This window comes from Myotis lucifugus, unplaced genomic scaffold, assembly GCF_000147115.1.
Source record: "Myotis lucifugus unplaced genomic scaffold, Myoluc2.0 scaffold_59, whole genome shotgun sequence".
Taxonomy (NCBI): Eukaryota; Metazoa; Chordata; class Mammalia; order Chiroptera; family Vespertilionidae; genus Myotis; species Myotis lucifugus.
In genome coordinates this window covers 5,734,044-5,751,806 of record NW_005871107.1, presented here as the reverse complement: position 1 = coordinate 5,751,806, position 17,763 = coordinate 5,734,044, and the positions used below count along the sequence as shown (strand labels likewise).

At 40.9% G+C, this 17,763-nt stretch overlaps 1 non-coding gene across 1 annotated transcript; it reads left to right on the top strand.

The window, feature by feature from the left end:
* The first annotated feature begins 17,062 nt into the window (after positions 1 to 17,062).
* Positions 17,063 to 17,190, top strand: LOC111826176. Its single transcript, XR_002829439.1, has one exon. It is a non-coding gene; the product is annotated as a small nucleolar RNA SNORA33 (small nucleolar RNA).
* The last annotated feature ends 573 nt before the right edge of the window (positions 17,191 to 17,763 follow it).

Here is a 17,763-nt window from a genome sequence, read left to right as displayed (position 1 = left end):
ATTATTCAGTATTAGCAGTGTAATACACAAATTGGTATAGTAGGAGCAGAGTTATAAATTTCTAGTTATTAGCTATTCTTGGTTATTTTAAAATTATATATCATGTTCCTTGGTTTTACATTGGCAATACACTTTAGGGAAAGCTTGTGTATTTTTACCTCTTGTTGGTTTTTTAATCATTCTTAGCTTTCTCAGGCATTCTTAGATAAGTATGGAAATTATCTTTATATATGTTCTTAATTTTATTTAAAAATTTTTGTTTTTAAGATGACAAATACATTATTGCACTGTATCTAGCACTTTGTGTAGAAGTTAAGTAATATTGAAACTAGAATAAATATTTATATACAGGGTGACTTAAAAAATGTATACACATTTTAATAGCTGATAGCTCAATTTTGAAAATGAAATTAAAATGTATTTTAATAAACACTGCCTGTATAATTATTCAAAGTATGCGTATACATTTTTAAGTTCTTCTTGTGTTTCTTTTATTTTTTTAGGAACAATTTATGCCATATATCAGCTGGCTTTGGCTTCATTTCCAAAGAAGCAGGATTGACTTCAGTTATCCTCCCAGCAATCAGCTGGTTCAATTTCATTCAGCTCTCTATGGACCAGTAAGCTGACAATAACTGAGTTCTTCTTTGGGATCAATATTTATTGACTTGTACTAACTGCCACCAATAAAGCAATCTTTACCATGCTTTGTCTTATTTTATCACCCTTTAATATACATATACCAATAATTAATAGCTTTTGGTCAGTATTATAAATTTTAGATAAGGAGCAAAAAATTATTCTTTTGTCATTAAGGTTGTATAAAGTACCATTGTGATTTTTTTTAGTGAAATTTTATTTTTAGCAGCTCAGAATTACACAATGAAATGACCTTCAGCTTTAATTGAGCTTGAAGTCCTGCCCCCAATCTACTATATCCTGGGATATGCTAATATCTGACGTTAGTGGAAGCAGGCTATTTTCGGTGCATGGGGTTCAAGTTTTTTTCCCCTTCATTAACTATGTGAATGTATAGTTAAATACTGGTTGTAATCTATGGTTTAGATTTAGGCTTTAGTAGAGTAACTGAAATAATTTAGTGTTTATTTTTTTCATACTCAGAATGGGTTTCTATTGTGTTTCTTTAATCATAACATAAAGTGTAACTTTCCTTAAATACTTAGTTCATTTCTAAAAGTTATCTTCTCAGGGAAGATTAAGGAGTTAGACTTTGCCATCTCTGCAAGGTGTACATTTATAACACTATCTAAAGATTAGAGTCTAGATGCATCAGATCTAGGGGAAATCTGTGAGTGAGGGTTGTATAATAAATTGCAGTGTCTGGATGAAATTGATAAAAGTTATGTATTTAGAAAATTGAGTCAAATCTGAAATAGCCAAACTAAGCCTTTTCCTATTAAAACATTGCGGCTTGGGCTACATATCCATCTCAAAAGGTACCTAAGGAAAGGTTTTTCAGTCTTGAATCTTCAAGGTTGGAAAAGGTTCTTGGTAGCCATATTATAAAACCGGCCACAAAATGCATGAATCTTATATCTATCATCAGCAGAGAACACTGCTTTTGAAGGGAGTGGAGTAAATACCATTAGACATTTCTAAATGCTGAGAAAGTTCTTAAGATGGTCTGGTATCTGGTTCAATTCAGTGATTCAGAGCTATAAAGCAATCATTGATAATATTTTAAACTAGAGGCCCGTTGCACGAATTCATGCACCAGTGGGGTCCCTCAGCCTGGCTTGCGGGGTCGGGCTGAAACCGGCTCTCCGACATCCTCCAAGGGTTCCTGGATTGCAAGAGGGCGCAGGCCAGGCCAAGGGACCCCACCGGTACATGATTGTGGCCGGAGAGGTATGCGGGAGGTCGACCACTAGGTCAGACACTTACCATATTAGGCTTATATATATATATATAGAGAGAGAGAGAGAGAGAGAGAGATTGTAATTCACAGTGCAGAATGCTCAGCACGCACTTTCCCTCCAGCCCTTATGTCCTTGTTGGAGACCTCATGTCCTTCCAAGGCTCTGCTCACCCTCTTCAGCTGCCGCCCGAAGTAAATTGCATCGTGTGCGTGGAAACCCTTTGCAGGCTCCGTGGGTGTGCCTTTACTTCGCTGCAGTTCTGATTACTTCAACATAAGGAGAGACACCCTCATTATCAGGTAGCACCATCGTGGTAAGACCCCTGCTCAGCCTACTGCAGCGGTTTTAAATAGGCCATGGGTCGCCCTAGATGGGTTGGCTCAGTGGGTAGAGCCATGGCCTGCGGACTGAAGGGTCCTGGGTTCAATTCTGGTCAAGGGCACATTCCTGGGTTGTGGGCTCAATCCCCAGTAGGGGGCGTGCAGGAGGGAGCAGATTAATTCTCTCTCATCATTGAAGTTTCTATCTCTGCCTTCCTCTCTGAAATCAATAAAAATATAATTAAAAAAATAAAAATAGGCCATGAATCAAATGCTGCTCTTTATCCATCCAGTCCTCCCTCACTCTCTTTTGTCTTCATGTGCCCCTCCCGCACACACACACCGACTCTGCTGGGGCCTGTAAAATGGGGTCAGGATTTCTGCTTCCACACAGCCCTCCTTCTCTGCCCATCTCTGTCCCCAGTCATGTGGGGTCTCCCTCTGTCCTCTCCATATAACTTGGTGGGCCCTGCTCTGCCCCCTTCTTGTGACCTCCTGTCTGCAGCCTCCCCTTTCTCCTCCTGGGTGGAGCTCCCCAAAGGCGGGGTGTGGCTGTGTGGGGCGGGGCTATACAGGGTGAGCTCAGGTTGGGTCTCGGAGGAGAGCTGGGGTGAGGGACACAGGGAGGAGGAAGGGACGTGGAGCCTGTCCCGTGGGAGAGGCACCGGGCTCCTCCACTCAGCAGCTTTTCTAGGCCCCTGCACAGCTGTCGCCCTCTGCCCCTCACTACCTCCCACTTTTCAAGTTTTGGACTCGGTTTCTCCGACTCAGCCCCGCCCCCCTCTCTGCTGCGTCCCAAGAGCCCGAGGCTGCCCCTTGGCCTCTGGCACCTGGCCTCCCCTCGCCCCACCAGGCCCCGCCAATGGTGCTACCCAGTATCCTGGAGTAGTTGGTGAAACATCAAATAAAAAGAAGCAGCTCTGAAGATTATAAATTGTGCACTGAGAATGCCACAGGCTGTGGAGGGCTGCACAGTCCACGCCTCTCTGATCACGTATATCAGCCTCCTGCACCACCCGGTCCCTCCTGGCTCCTGCCCCCACCTGCCCCTGCCTGCCTCCACTGGGGGCTGGGGCCAAACCCTGGGAGCTTCCTGAGGGCTCACCTCACACCTCACTTTCCAGTCCAGCCCAACAGGGCCTGCAGCAAGCTACCCTATCAGTTGGAGCATCTGCCCCCTGGTGGTCAGTGCACGTCATAGCGACTGGTCAAGCAGTCAAACTCCCAGTCCAGGGGACAATTTGCATATTAGGCTTTTATTATATAGGATCAAGATTACTAATTCATGTTAATATATACTGAATGCCTACTTGTGCCAGACACTATCATAGGTGCCTGGGAATCATTAGTGAACAAAGTATGCCCTCAGAGTTTATATTATAGTGAAGGGTGGCAGGGAAGACAGTTAATAAAATGTAAAAATAAACTGTACAGTATGTTAGAAGATAATATGTTCTATGGGGGAAAAGATTAAGGAGGAAAGCTGACATGGGGGTGTGCTGATCGGTTGCAGTAGGCATGAGGATAGGCTTCAATAGGAAGGTCAGATTTAAATAGACGAGGTGAGGGAGCTAGTCGATTGGATACAGGAGGAAAGACATTATAGGAAGAGGGAACAGCTTAGAGAAAATACCCTATGGTGCCTGGCATGTTCAAGGAACAGGAAGGCAAAAGCAGTTATTGCTGACTAAGCGAGGGACATGTCAGAGGTAAGGAGGGAACACACCAAGTAGGGCTTGTAGGCTATTTGTAAGGACTTTGGCTTTTACTTTGAGTGATATACGGAGCCCATTACAGGGTTTCTCACAGAAGAGAGGCATGTTTTAAAGAGGATTAGGTTGGCAGTTGTGTTGAAATAGACCGTAGGGGACCCAGGGAAGAAGCAGGCAGACTTGCAGCAGTCCAGGTGAGAAATGGTGGAGGCTGAGAGCAGATGTTAGCCATGGTGGCGATGGAATGTCAGATTATGAACAGAGGAGGATCTTTATCAACCACCTAGACTTTGCCCTTCCTCATCCATCCATCCAACAATCACTTATAGAAGCCTATTTTATGTGAGGCACAGTTCTAGCCTGTGAGAATACAGCTGTGAACTTGACCTACAAGCTTCTTCGTGGTGCTTACATTCTAGTCAGTAGAGATAAACAAATTACCAAGCATGATAATAGTCTACAGTGTGAACTGCTGTAACAAATCAACAGTATATGATCTCAGAAAAAATAGAGGCATGGAAGCTGGAAAAGACCTCAGAGGAAATGACATTTGAACTGAGACTAGAAGAAAAGGAGCCAGCTGTGCTAAAAGTCTGGAGAAAAGCATTTCAGGGAAAGGGAAATTGCATTGCATGGTTGATTTACAGAAAGATCAATGTTGGAGCATAGGGAGCTGGAGAAAGAAAGCAGCAATTGTTATCTCTTCCCGAGACTAGCACAGCAAATGGCCATGGCCCTAGACACAGGGTCTAGATTGATCTTTTCTGGTTTCATAATATGCATCACATCTGGCAACGAGAAATTTAAACGTAAACTAACGTGAACATTCTATACCAGCCAGTTGTTACTATTATCAAGAACTAGAAGCTGAGGAAATATAGTTAGTGATAAATCAAACAGCAGTTATTTTGAACTATATTTTAAATCAATTCTGTCCTAATTTGAAACCTAGCTTACCTCCTAGGTAAGGAAAGAAGACATAAAACTACTTAGGACAGCTTTTCTGCTTGGTTCCCCCACAGACTTTATTCTGTTTGAATACTGTTGTCATTGTTATCACTGGTTAAGTTTGGTAAATTTTCATCTTTATGACTGGCAATTTTTTATTCTCTCTTGTCTTCTGATTCCCAGGATGCTGACAATGTATCCACTATGATTGCCCATCTCCATTGAAATTATAGTTTAATAGCTGCTACTGACCTTTTTTTTTTTTTTTAAAGAAACTCTTTAAAGTCAAGGTTATATTTTGAAGGACTCATCTCATTAATGAGGAAAACCAATCAAAACCCAAGACATGTTCTAAAAGTTTTATCCTAGTATAATACACCCAGAGGGGGGGGGGGGGGGCAGAGGGGCCAGGGGGATGATTAAGTGTTTACAATCAGATTGCTTGGAAACTAGAGAAATGTCTATTGAAACGGTGAATTCAAAGCATATTGAAGTATGCTAGAGGAAGAGGAACTCGTAATACTAGATTTTGAAGTATAGGATAGTGTGTGTGTGTGTGTGTGTGTGTGTGTATTATTTCCTTGAATTCTGAGATTATGTGACCTTTCTTGACCTCTTGTAGGAGGCCAGTATCTTCCCTCTGGAGAGTTGCTAACAAAAATGCTCTCTTGGCATTATCCTGATGATTAAAGGTTGATGTCCTTGTTTGACTTATTACATCTGTTTCCAGGCCATTTTACCTCAATAAATACACTTAGCTGAAGCATTTATGACCATTAATATTGTATGCTTTTTCCATAGTGCTTTTTCTTAAAACAGTATCTGCTTTGGGAAATCAGTATGTGATTACCATTTTGACTGTTTCAGTAAAAAAACACAACTTCCTTTAAAAAAATATTTTTATTGATTTCAGAGAGGAAGGGAGAGGGATATAGAGAGAGAAACATCAATGATGAAAGAGAATCATTGACTGGCTGCCTCCTGTACGCCCCTATTGGTGGTGGTGGGGGCGGATTGAGCCCGCAACCCCCGCATGTGCCCTTGGCCGGAATTGAACCTGGGACCCTTCAGTCTGCAGACCGATACTCTATCAACTGAGCCAAACCAGCTAGGGCAAAACACACAACTTCTTAATAGATTCATAATTTTTCTACCTTGATTCCCTCCTAATGCTATCATAATGATTTTTAAAAAATATTTCTTTCCACTTTAGTTGGAACATGGTAAGAAGAAGTAGACCAGAAGTTCCTGTCCTGGATGAGGAGCTAGGAGGCTTATTTTTATTTGCCTCTGTTGATTTTATCAATACAAGTCTAGACAAAGAGCAACTAACAGAATCCCTTCACAGGATTGAAAGATAGAAAAGTAAACAAAACAAAAATATACATTTCTCAAGAAGCAATTTTGAATATCAGTTTATTTTTTAAGCCTTTAGCAGGGGTGGGGAACCTTTTTTCTGCCAAGATCCATTTGGATACTTATAACATCATTCGTGGGCCATACAAAATTATCAACTTAAAAATTAGCCTGCTATATTTGGTCAAACATTTAATTAACTCACCCCTAATGCCTTGGCAGGGCCAGACCAAATGATACTTGCCGGCCTTATATGGCCCACGGTCTGAAGTATCTCCTCCCCGCTTAAAGATACCTAATGCCTGTTTCTCAAGTGGCAGCAGCCAGTTTAAATAATAAATTTGTGATAATTGGCTTCCAAATCAAGCTTTTTAATTGCTGGAAATGGGTGTTTTTTATGGATGATGTGTTAAGCATGCTGAGAAAGTTCTGGAAGTTCTGGAGGGTAGGAGTCCCAGGTCAAGGTGCTAGCCACTAAAGCTCCTGGGGAAGCCTTCTTGGCTTCTTGCTGAGTCCTCACATGGCCTTTCCTCTGTGACACCAGGGAAAGACTTCTGGTGTCTCTTCCTCTTATAAGGACAGGGATCTCATTGGATTAGGGCCCAACTCTTATGACCTCATTTAGCCATAATTCCCCCATAAAGACCCTATCTTCAAATACAGTCACATTGAGGTGTAGGGCTTTAACCTATGTATTTTGAGGGAACACACCTGGAAGTGGGTTGTTTTTTCTGTCCCACCTTTAAAATTTTCATGAAAGGGCTTTGCCTGGCCTAGGATCCATTAACTGAAAGGTACCGTTATTGGCCCAAGTTGTTTCAGTTCTTACTTCTTGCCAATATATGGCTTCTACTTAAGGAGCTAATGCTCTGAAAAGTTTTCATATGTTAAATATATAGTATTATACGTCTAAAAACACTGCATGCACTCAATGTGTTCAATGAAGTGTGAGTAGTAAGTGTTAAACATACATAAATGTTATGGTTCTTTTTTTTTCTTCAAGAATAACATAAAAAATATCCTGGTAGAAGAGAGAAAAGAGTAAATTGCAGAATATCCTGTTCAAGGTTTTAGTGTCAGGAGAAATAGAAATTCTGAAATATAAGGGATCTGAAATTCATGTTGTTTTGGCATCTGAAGAATAATTGCAGCATTTCTTGATTTTTTTTTTATGGGGTGCTATTGAGGGCAGGAGGAGGTATGATCGGAGAAATTCAGAAGATTTAGGCAGTTGCATTTAAGATGGACCAGAGTGGAGATAAATAAAATGGCTTCTGAAAAGGATGTTTTACTTAACTAAGCAAGATTTTAAAATATTCGGGGAAGTGAATTGTCCTGTTGAGTAAGAGTAAGGGTTTCAGGAAGTGCTAACAAGGCTCTACTTAATAATAACCTAATGTCGCCCGGCCGGTGTGGCTTAGTGGTTGAGCATCAATCGATGAACCAAGAGGTCATGGTTCAATTCCCAGTCAGGTCACATGCCCTAGTTGCAGACTCAATCCCGGGGGGAAGAGGGGGGCCGGTGTGTGTAGGAGGCAGCTAATCAATGATGCTCATCATTGATGTTTCTATCTCTCCCTCTCCCTCTCTGAAATTAATAAAATATATTTTAGAAAAAAATAACAACAATAACCTAATATCTTCTAAGTTATGTTTTGAGTGATAAATGGAATATCTGCTGCAAAGAGAGCAGAATTAAGAGAAGAAGGGGTAAATTTGTAAATGTTCTGATGCATTATTCTTAGATTTCTACTTTCAATAATAAGGAAAAAGAAAAATTGATGATAGAAATGATCTAGGACTAGACGTTATAATTTTCAGTTGCAGCATTTATCTTCAAGAAGTGAACCCAACCTCTACAGGTAAGAATATGAGAATGGCCCTAGCTGGTTTGGCTCAGTGGATAGAGCATCAGCCAGTGGACTGAAGGGTCCCAGGTTCGATTCCAGTCAAGGGCACATGCCTGGGTTGTGGGCTTGATCCCCATTAGGGGACGTGCAGGAGTCAGCCAATCAATGATTTTAATCATTGATGTTTCTATCTCTCTTTCCCTCTCCCTTCCTCGCTGAAATCAATAAAGATATATTTAAAAAAATATGAGAATGGTGGAACAGAGAAGAGCTGCTCAGGAGACATGAAGTGGTTAATGTTATGTTGTGCTAATTATGCTGAAGTTCACATGAACCTGGGAACCAGTTAAGGTCAATTTACATTAGTGTCCAAGTAACCATGATTCTGACTCCTACCTACCCTCGCACAAACACTGCTACCCTTCAAGGTGTCCTAATTCATTTTTGTGAGTCATCCATCATATATGCCCAGGAACATGATTTTCCATATTCCCTTCTTCCCTTCTTGTCAAACTGCTTCACCAACACCAAGAGAAATCAACTCCACCAGGCACAGCTCTGTCCAAGATTCTGTCTTTGCATACTCCCAAGCCTACTTCCTCTGTGTCCCAGGGCAGAACTGATTTGTATGAGGAAAAGGGGAGCACTTTTCTTTCATGTATTCATTCAACAAACATTGAAATGCTTACTATGAACCTGGGAAGGTTCTCGGCTCTGAGGTGTATGTATATCCATAAATAAGACAGACAAAGTCCCCGCTCTCAGTGTTACATCCTCAGCTATGCTCCCTCAGCAAGACCTTGAGACAGCAGTTCTGGAAGTGAGAGTCTTGCTAAGATTTTGGTGAAGATGGCTGTTGCAGCTTTGGGCTTCTGCTAGCATGTCTCCCTTAAGAACCTCATGTGCCACAAAAGAAGCAATAGTGTTTAGGCACACAATGTCCCAACCCATACTTAGAAAATAAATGACATTTTTGTTTTGTTGATGGAACAAAAAGTATTCAAAGCTTTAACTCTGCCTGCTGCATTTTCAACGTTTCACATGGTTCTAGAGCAGCAATTTTCAACCCTTTTCACCTCACTGCACACGCAAACTAATTACTAAAAATATAAATTTTTTGCCAATCTGACAAAAATTGATATAATATTGACTTATTCACACTGGGCGGCTATTGTTGTGTTGGCTGTTGTCATTTTTTACATGACAATCTAAAGCAGTGGTTCTCAACCTTCCTAATGCCGAGACCCTTTAATACAGTTCCTCATGTTGTGGTGACCCCCAACCATAAAATTATTTTTGTTGCTACTTCATAACTGTAATTTTGCTACTGTTATGAATCGTAATGTAAATATCTGATATGCAGGATGTATTTTCATTGTTACAAATTGAACATAATTAAAGCATAGTGATTAATCACAAAAACAATATGTAATTATATATGTGTTTTCCGATGGTCTTAGGCAACCCCTGTGAAAGGGTCGTTCGACCCCCAAAGGGGTTGCGACCCACAGGTTGAGAACCGCTGATCTAAAGGAAAAGAGTCAGTGCCCCTGGCTAAATAGTCTGGTATTGCATGTCTCACAAGTGCCTGTGGCCCAGCAGTGTGCCATGGCACAGCAGGTGAACATCGCTGTTCTAGAGCCTCAGCTTTGTCCTTGAATAGTCACTTGGCCTTTTGTGAGGAGCTTCCCAGAACAAGTTAAGAGCTTGTCCCCAAAGGTGGACCTAAGTTGCCACCTCTTGCAAAACAGAAAACAGTTCTGCTTTCTACATGACACAGATTTTTGGCATTTGATGCATGCATTAAGATTTCAAAGTTTTTAGGACCATGTTTCAGTTAGATTCAAATTCAGGGAATTGTGACTTCCTTCTTCCCTTTCCATCTCTACGAGGAAGCTGCTCTCAATGGCAGCCTGGGGACAGGAACTGGCCCTTCCATAAGCCAGGGGAAGGTCTACTTTTCCTTTTCCCTCATCTTTCAGGTCATTGCCTTTTTTTATTTAATTAAATTTTTTAAAATAGATTTTATTGATTTTTTACAGAGTGGAAGGGAGAGGGATAGAGAGTTAGAATGAGAGAGAAACATTGATCAGCTGCCTCCTGCACAACTCCTACTGGGGATGTGCCTGCAACCAAGGTACATACCCATGACCACAATCGAACCTGGGACCCCTCAGTCCGCAGGCCAATGCTCTATCCACTGAGCCAAACCAGTTAGGGCAGGTCATTGCCTTTTCACAGTGCATTGTGATAAAAGGCTTAGACCCATAGGATGTGATACTGTTATGGTAGGGTAGCGTTTTCCTGAAAGGGAAAAACAAGGAAATAAAGACTTTACTTAAAATGGCTCAACTTGAAATCAATGTTCACAAATCAACTCAGATTCAGTAGCAATTTGTTGATGGAGTGTTTCCATTTCTTTTTCTGTACCCCCTTGACAATTTGAGAGATGCTGTTAGGGGCCAAGGCACCACTAGGGGGTAGTATTGGGTAGGGAGAAGGAAAATTTCACATTCACTTATTACCATAAAATTAATTATTTCAGGAAACTTAAATTTAAAGTATCAGCTGTAGCCAATCAGAAGTTATCACCTCTAAATTCCTATAACACTGATCACATGTATAGGTGATAACACCTACTGAGGGAAAGACTATTATTCATAATGAGCACGTAAGTGTACCATGCCTTATCTGTCATTAGGATTGAAGCATCATTTTTAATGTCCCTACCAATTTATCATTGCCTCTCACTGAGTGCTTGACAAGTGTTAGGCATTATTATTACTGTTACAATGTTAGTCATTGTTATTTCATAGTAGAGGCTTATTCTGACCACTTGTTTGGTTTAGTTTAGGAGTAAGAAACACTGAAACTCATAGTCTAACACCTTTTGGTGGACTTGTTTGGCTCCTAGGGTAACTACACCTTGTCCTTTCAGCCTGACGCACACGAGGGAGGCACTATTGGCAAGCACTGTGCAGCACAGAAATCTGAGGGGGACCCCCAAAATTCCTAGTTTTATTTTAATGATGATGGCCTTAACATCTGAAGAGCAATGTACTGTACTTGCTAACTCTTTTTTGAAGTTACAGGACCCACCTTCTTAAGCTAGCTTTAACATGCCTTTCTTCTCATTTAAAGAATACTTAAAATTTGGGGACAGGAATAATATTTTTTAAAAACTTTAATTTTGAAATTCAAGTCAGGGAAAATTAGAAAAAAGAGTGTAATCAACAGTTGCTTCTGATACCATCTGTATCAGAAAATTGTTATAATCTTGCACATATGCTTTATCTGTGTGTTTCTGTTCACTAAGCCATTTTGAATTATAGACTTTATGAAATTTCACTCCAAAATACTTCAGCACATTATCCAATGTAACATAGTAGCATGAACACATTATTTCCCAATATACTGGCCATATATTCAATTGCCTCAACTAACCCCCCCAAACATCTCTGGTTTGTTTTTTTTTCAAGTCAGGCTCTTACCACAGACCAGGTACTATATCTGTTTGTTATAACCAAGGCTCTTACAAGCTGAATCAGTGCTCCTCCGTCCATTTTCTTTTGTCAATTTGTGAAGACATTAGGTCGGTTATCTTATAGCATGACCCTAACCCCTGTGCACTTGAACTTCATTGTAACTACAGTGCTCAGTGTTGAAAGTGGGGAGCACCATCTGACGAGTGGTGCTGGGAGTCTTCATGAGATACTTATGGATTTCCTTTGTTTACAGCTTCAATATTGATGTAAATGTTACATTGTCACAAAATAGGATTGTGACATATCTATTTATTTTTTTAAAAATATTGATTTCAGAGAGGAAGAGAGAGGGAGAGAGAGATAGAAACATCAATGATGAGAGAGAATCGTTGACCGGCTGTCTCCTGCACGCCCCCCACTGGGGACGGAGCCCGAAACCTGGGCATGTGCCCTTGGCCAGAATCGAAACTGGGACCCTTCAGTCCACAGGCCGACACTCTATCCACTGAGCCAAACCAGCTAGGGCGGATTGTGACATTTATTTCACAATTCCCTATATTATCTCTTTTCCTTTGCTATCATGTTTTTAAGATTTTCACAAACCTTTTTCTCTTGAGATTGACCATCCAGTCATCTTCCACACATGCTTCTTATTCAGAGTTTGCCCTCTACTAGGCAGAATATCATAAAATCAAAGCGGCAGGGGATTTCACCTGGGCTCACCTGATAAAATAGTCCAGACCATGGTTATGGCAAATCGAGATTCTACATTGTGTCTTAAAATTGGTGTTAATGTTATTTTGTAGAATACAATTTTTATAAGTAGGAATGCTTTTAGCAATGTTTCTAATTTAAGAAAAAAAAAACTATACCATAGTGATTTGTTATTGATAACTAGATTGGCAAAGTCAAAGGTCAGTGGACCAGTTGTCCAAGATGGGTGGATAAAATAAACCTTCCTTGGAAAACAGAGTTTACAACTCACCATGAACGGTTTCCTGCAACACTTCAGCAAATGCAGCTTCTAAAAACAAATATTTATAGCATCAAGGTTACAAGTAGAAGTCGTAAAAACTAGTTAGACAAATTTTTGACGATTACTGGAAAACTCTTTCCTTACCTTAGTCACAGAGTTAAATAGAAATTCAATTTTGTGATGACAAAATACAGAATAAGCATAGATTTTATTTTTATTTTTATTTTATTTTATTTTATTTTATTTTATTTTATTTTATACAAAGTATTCTCAATGTACTTACAAAGATAACTTCTTTAAATCTCCCTCAACATTTCCTGCTTAAAACAAAAACAAAACAAAAGAACACAAAATAAATTTAATATAAATTAAAACTGAATCAAAGATATTTGGAACTTGAATAATTTATTTCCACATAGTGGACTCTGTGTCCTAAAGTGAGCACCATTGAATTCCTTTCCTCCTACCAATATGTATAAAATGCATAAGGTTCTCTTTCTTCCTAAATAGTTAAACTGTGCCTGGAAACTTTATTTATTTATTTATTTTTGTGTGAAATTGTTTTGAGGAATACACATTACTCCAGGCTCTCATTTGAATTTTTTATTCAAAGGAAGTTTGGTCAGTTTGATTGATACTGAGTGGAGAGGCATTGGGGGGTAAGGGGGGGTGGATGTGGGGGGGGAGAGAGAGAGAGAGAGAGAGAGAGAGAGAGAGAGAGAGAGGATTCCAGATGCTCATCCTTTCTGCTATGTGGACAAAACAATAAAAAATCAATCCTCTACCTTAAGAGGGATAAAAGAACAGGCAGCTCAGAATTGCCTACCAAGATAGGCATTCCTTCCACACTGCCCTGCCTACTTTTTGTTTCTCTGCTCTTGTCCATTGGACATATCTAATAGCCTGGTAGCTTTGGGCCAAGTTGGTGTAGGACAACCTTCTCCATTGCTAGTTGGATATCTGCATTTCCCTTCTTTGGAGACTCAAATGTGTGAGAGAAAATAAGGTTCATAGGTTTATTGGTTTGAAACATTGGTTATGAGAGTCTTTGTCTTAGCTGCATTGATTTTGGCTTTATCAAAATAACTAGGAGTTAACTAAAGTCCTAGTCCCTTTTCACAAAGACCATGAACACTCCCTCTAAATAGTTAATCTTGGGGAAGGAGGTCTGTGGAATGAGAGTGGGAATTAACCGCAGGGAGAATGATGGGAGATGGGGGACTGGAGGTTCAGACAACTATTGAAAGCAAGCTCTGTGGACTCAGAGGTAAATAAAGGGTGGCCCAGCTGAGTAGATGACAGGAGGGCCAACCTTTAAGGGATATGTGGTGGCTTAAAATATATCCACCATCAATGGTGAGCAAAAGGGGACATCTGTAATACTTTCAATGATAAAAGTAAAAATAATATATCCACCAATTCTTTGACACTTCTACAATCAAGAGGTGGAGTTTGTGTTCCCTCCCCTTGAACCTGGGAGGTCTTATGGCTGCCTTGATGAACCAATGTAGCTCATGGGACACTCGCTCATGAAGCTTCAGCTGCCATGTAAAAAGTCACCTGAGGTCACCAAGTGGGGAGACCGCCTAGAGAGAAAGAGAGAGAAATGTCCAAGGAGCCCCAGCTGTCCTAGCCTGCAGATGTGTGAGTGGTTCCAGCCCAGGTGCCAGATCTGAGTGAAGCAGCCTCCAAGATGACCTAGTCCCAGCCACTGCCTGGCGGCAACTGCATACACTCCAAGTGAGAACTGCTCCGCTGAGTTCATGCAGCCCAAATCAGGGAGCAAATAAATAACTATTATTATTTTAAGCCATGTTTAGGGGTAATTTTTAAAAAATATGTTTTTATTGATTTCAGAGAGAGGAAGGGAGAGGGGGAGAGAGAGAAAGAGAGAGAGAGAGAGAGAGAGAGAGAGAGAGAGAGAGAGAGAGAGAAGAGAGAGAAACATCTATTGGTTGCTTTCTGCACGCTCCCTACTAGGGATCGAGCCTGCAACTGGGGCTTGTGCCCTGACTGGGAATTGAACCGTGACCTCCTGGTACATGGGATGATGCTCAACTAATTGAGCCATACCAGCTGGGTGGGGTACTTTTTTAAATGTAGGAATAGATAATTGAAATATGGCACTAGAACCGTGGTCGGCAAACTGCGGCTCACAAGCCACATGCGGTTCTTTGGCCCCTTGAGTGTGGCTCTTCCACAAAATACCACGTGTGGGTGCGCGTTCAGTGCGATTGAAACTTCGTGGCCCATGTGCAGAAGTCGGTTTTCGGCCTGGGCGAGTCTATTTTGAAGAAGTACTGTTGCCCTAACCGGTTTGGCTCAATGGATAGAGCGTCAGCCTGCGGACTGGAGGGTCCCAGGTTCGATTCCGGTCAAGGGCATGTACCTTGGTTGCGGGCACATCCCCAGTGGGGAGTGTGCAGGAGGCAGCTAATCGATGTTTCTCTGTCATCGATGTTTCTAACTCTCTATCTCTCTCCCATCCTCTCTGTAAAAAATCAATAAAATATATTTAAAAAACAAAAAAAAAGAAGTACTGTTGATATTTGGCTCTGTTGACTAATGAGTTTGCCGACCACTGCACTAGAACATTACAGAATACATTGGAAGGATGATGCGAATAAATTCAAGTTCTCTCATGAAAATTCTGGGAAAATGCAAAAAAAAATCCATTTGTTTCTGAAGTGGCTGGTGCCCTTGTGCGGCAACTAGTTAAAAAGCACTTCTCTCTAGCATGTGTATCTCTGCTGTGTATTTGTGTGAAAAGCAAGGGAATGAATGTCATTTCCCTTTACCGGGGATGGCTTAGGGGAAGTTGGAACTGTAGGGGAGGAAAAATAACTTTCCCTCTACCCTTCTGAGTTCTTGTCTGAAATCTCTATAATAAAAGGCAGAATAACAGAGAGAAACAAATAAGTTTATTAATATATTTACCTTATGTATACATGGAAGATACCCAGGGGGAAATTATTAGCTTCCTGAGCTGGCTTAGAATTTAGGCTTAAAATACCATACTAACAGGGAAAGGGGAGGGGAGATTTAGGACTCTTAGGGAGAGTAAATGATTTTTAAGAAAGATAAACAGGCCCTTAGAAGAATAAATGGGAGGTATGATAGTTTGTGACAAGTTTTATCTGGGTATGGTATCTAAAAGACTTCTAGTCTATTCTCCTGTGACAAGAGCCAATCTTCCCTGGTGATGAAACTCCCAGATGAGATTTATGATAATTGAATTCCTTTTGGAGGATCTGTCTTTAGACAGAAAAGGTGTACAGTATTCAGAGAAAGCCTCTCCCTGCATTTGTTGTTTCTCATGTGCACGCAGCTCAAACATCAATACATGGAAGCAGCATATCTTAGGATGGTTTGTCCTGAAATCCTACAGCGACATTTTGGGATGACATATTCTGCTGCCCTTGAGGACCAGAGGCATAAGGGCAATCTGGGCAAAGCTTTCCTCCTTGGTGAGAAGAGAATCAGGAGGATGAAGGCTTCCCTTCCAACCTCTGGGTGCACTTGTGTGAGGGGCCGATGCTTGGCATCCACCTTGCAACCAGGAGAGGACAGAACCAACTCCTGATTCTGCAGAGGGGAGAGATGGGAAACCACCAGTTATATCTTCATTTTGCTGCTGAATTCACTGACTTGGAACTGCTGGCCACAGACTTCTTGCTAGATAATAAATGCGCTTACTGTTTAAATTCCTCTTAGTAAGATTTTCTGTTGTTTAGAGCCCCAAACATAACTGATGCACATGACATCATGTTGCTTCCAAGGAATGAATGATAAAAGCATTTTTTAAAAGCCTTTAGAGCAGTGGTCCTCAATCTTCTGGCCCTTTAAATACAGTTCCTCATGTTGTGACCCAACCATAAAATTATTTTCGTTGCTACTTCATAACTGTAATGTTGCTACTGTTATGAATCGTAATGTAAATATCTGATATGCAGGATGGTCTTAGGCGACCCCTGTGAAAGGGTCGTTCGACCGCCAAAGGGGTCACGACCCACAGGTTGAGAACTGCTGCTTTAGAGTATCTCCCAAGAGGTTACCTTCCAAAAGTCCCAAAGGAAGCTCAGCAGAGAATGAGCACTTAACAAAAGCAAGGACTATTTTGCTGTTTTTTCCCCTTCTCAGGACACTGTTAGCAAGTAGAAGTAAATCAGTGAATGAATCTTTTGTTCCTTCTGTTCTGCAAATTTCTTGTGTAGAAGGAAATGATTTGGAATCCAAAAGTGAAGTATGAAATGCTATGTCAGATTGTTACTTTTAGGATTTGGTAACCAAAAGTCAGGGGTTGAAATAAGATTCTTCCCTGTCTGTTTTTAACATTCTAGGATGGCCAGTGGTTATGGGCTGAATTATGTCTTCCCCAAGTTCATATGTTGAAGCCCTATCCCCCCCACCCAGTACCTCAGAATGTCACCAAATTTTGGAAATAGTGCCTTACAGAGTTAATTAAATTATAGTGGGGTCCATACCGTGGGCCCTAATCCAATATACTTGGTGTCCTTATAAGAAGAGGAGATTGGAAGCCAGCCAGTGAGTCTGCTGACCTGAATTTCTCTGCAGAAATTCAGAGAAAGCTGGCAATAGTAAAGCCATGTTACAAGCGTTAAAGACATGGAAGTCATTAAGGTCCCTGAAAATGGCTGTAAGAAAAGAAAGAAATAAAAAAGAAGAGGAAATTAGGATACAGAGAACACCACCACTTAGGTCACACACAGAGAGACAACCATGTGAACACATAGTGGGAAGGCAGCCATCTGCAAGCCAAGGAGAGAGGCCTCAGAAGAAACCAGACCTTCAACATTCTGATCTTGGACTTCCAGCCATTAGAACTGTGAGAAAATAAATTTCCGTCATTTAAGTCATCCAGTCTGCAGTATTTTGTATGGAAGCTCTGGCAAACATAATACAACAGGTGTATGGCATTTGACTTCTGGTGATGCAGGTTACATTTTTTTCATCACTAATAAATGAAGGGATGAAAAATTGCAACTCAAGAAACATTTCCAAGTAAGTTAAAGTGCTATGTTACATCCAGTGTCACTTCTTCTGAAGGGCATAGCATTCTCATTAGGTCATCAGCTTCCTACCACCGACATTGTGTGCTGAATAGATATTTACAAATTATGGTTTGAAGGTGGCATGAAATTATTTGGCTTCCAGTTTGCTCACAGGTCTCAATCTAACCTTGGAAAGAATAAGCAACTTGGAAAGGAGATTGAGA